The following is a 2877-nucleotide window of genomic DNA, read 5'->3' as shown; positions in this document are numbered from 1 at the left end:
ACTTACGTCGAGAAAATCTATATTTCACTTGATCCTAAAAATGGGTTTCTATGTTTTCTCTGTATATTTAGCTTAAAATGAAGAAAAAACTCGAAGAAGAAGATATATACAACTTTCCACCGACCTAGGGCCCCACCTCACGTGCCTGATTGCGCAGTCCCACGAAAATGCGAATATCTCTTTATTCTGAAGTCGTATGAATGAACGGTTTGATGCGTTGGAAACTAGACTCATAGACCTTCGATTCGATAGTTTGTGGGCCCCATAACTCTTTATAGATTGGGAGAAAACCTCCAAGACATTTGACCCAAATTTCAGACAAATCTTTAAAAAGGAATTTACGGTAACTTTCGCCAACTTTTATTTTGCCACTTACCTAGCTTCAAACCTTGAGATACAACACTTGAACACTTAAAATATCACATAACACATCATTTTTAATTTATTACTCACCCTCCTTGACTTTCCACGAAGATACGAGTTAATTTAGACGTTTTGAAAAGTCGGGGTGTTACAAAATAATTTTCTCGTGATATGCTATATTACTTTCAATTGTCCTCTTTTATATTTAACAAAACATAATATCCTTGTTTCATTCAAAATGAGGCATCGAAACGTTAGATCATTGACTTCTATCAATAGTAAATTATTAAAGATCACATCTGACGCATATTCTACATGTGTGTTAGGGTCGTCTTAACCCATAGGCCACTAAAGCAATCGCTTGGGGCTCCATATTTTTGGGGGCTATCATTTTTTTTTAAAAAAAATTACTTATGAATGTTATTTTTAAAAAAAAAAATTATATGTACTATGAGTGCTATGATTTTTACTTAGGAAATTACATATGAAGTGAATATAGAATCTGAATTTCGTAAAAAATAATTTGATGAAAATATTGATAACGAAATCACAAAGTCCCTTGAAACTAGAGTTGATTACTTAAGATATATATATATATAGTAGATCAAGCTTATTTTTTTCACTTCAAAATAGATTTGAACCAATTGAAGCATATGAAAATATTTTATGTTTCTTATTTAGTGGTAAATTGAGATCACTAGATGATGAGAATTTAAAAGGCATTGTCTTAACCTTGAACTTTAACACATAATAGTTATTCTGCTATTGATGATTTAGATTTATTTTTTGAATTGAAAGTGTTAAGAGAAATAATACATGTAGAAGATAATGATCTAATGAAAATGCTCAATCAAATCAAAGACTTGATTCTTTTCTAAATACACATATTGCTTATAGAATTATGTTAACAGTTTCTCCAGCCGTTGCCTCAGCCAAAAGAATTTTTTCGAAACTAAAATTTATTAAATTTTATTTAAGATCAACAATGTCTCAAGAGAGATTGAATGGATTAAGTTATATTATCAAATGAAAAGGAAATATTAAAACAAATTGATTATAAAACAATAACTAATGATTTTGCATCTAAAAAAGCTAGAAAGTAGATTTTAAATAAAAGTATATCATATGAAAAAATAAAATATTAGGGCCCCTTCCTTAAATTTCGTTTTAGGCCCTAATCTTGTTGAGTCGGCCCCTGATGTGTATTTGGCACAATTTGTTAATATTCCATGTATAACGAATGCATGATGAGTCGGTTCACATTTTATGTACCAAAGATTGCAAGATCTTTAAAATATTTGATATTTAGAAAGCAACAAGTCGTTCATCATTTCTTCTTTTATTTAAATCTACAGTTATTATTTTAATAAGTAAAGAATTAATATATTTAAGGATAATTAAAATGGAGTAGATTTAATAAATAATCTTTAGACTAAGACTATGAAATACAGTTTCAAGAAATATGCATAAAATTTAAAAAGACAGAAAATATGAATCGGAATTACTGCATTGGTAAGTTCTTTCACCATTTGTGTTGGGTGGATATTACTTTTTTTATGCATTTATTATTTGTCTGCTCTTAGGATAAACTCAAACTGTTTTAATTAATCATTATTGATCAGTTTAATTAGTATGATAACTACATATTTATTGTCAATAATCTTATGGGCATGACAAAAAGAAGAAAAAAGGCTTAATTGAATAGAAATTTGATAAAAGTATCCAACCTAAGGAGATTTTTCCCTGCCTAATCTTTTCTAGGCACCATTACATAGTCATAATACACACATGTCACAATAATGTGCAATTGTCTTTGAGAGATTTGGTCTTTGGAGTCTATCACAAATGTTATTTTTGTTATATGACCCTTCTCAAGATCAGTAAAAGATTAACACAAAATATATATAAATAAAATATAAGAGATTTTGGTATATAATTAGTTTCTTCTATTCAAATGATAAGTGGACATCAGAGATCACTTTCTCCTATTGTGATGAGTATAATCTCTTAAGATGGATCATATTTTGTTATCTCAACCTCTCCACCTACTCATAGGGAAAGTAAAAATAAAATAGACTCTTCAAAGCTGAAATCACATAGGCAACCTCAGCTTAGCTTCCATTAAACATTCGATTGAAGCATTTCTTTGCAGAAAAGAGATCTAAACACAAGGGTGTGTTTGGTACGAAGGAACAACAATAACAAACTCAGTGTAGCCTCAAAAGTTAGGTCTAGAGAGGATTGAGTGTATGTAGACCTTATCTCAACCTTTGTGGGGAGGAAAGGAGGCTATTTCTGGCAGACCCTCGACTCCTGACATGGAGTAAAACATTCAGTTTTTCCATGTGTGGTCAAAACATTTGGAAAACATCATTTTTAGAAAAAGAAGTTCCTTAAATATGTGGAATATGACTTCCCTACCAAAAGCAGGGAAAACAAACTCCATAAGTGTCATTTCAAGTTTATTGTCTCCTCTTCACCCACTCAACGCCCAAAAAACCCATCCCTAGACCA

This window comes from Solanum tuberosum, unplaced genomic scaffold, assembly GCF_000226075.1.
Source record: "Solanum tuberosum cultivar DM 1-3 516 R44 unplaced genomic scaffold, SolTub_3.0 scf00033, whole genome shotgun sequence".
Classification (NCBI taxonomy): domain Eukaryota; kingdom Viridiplantae; phylum Streptophyta; class Magnoliopsida; order Solanales; family Solanaceae; genus Solanum; species Solanum tuberosum.
This window is presented reverse-complemented; position numbering follows the sequence as displayed.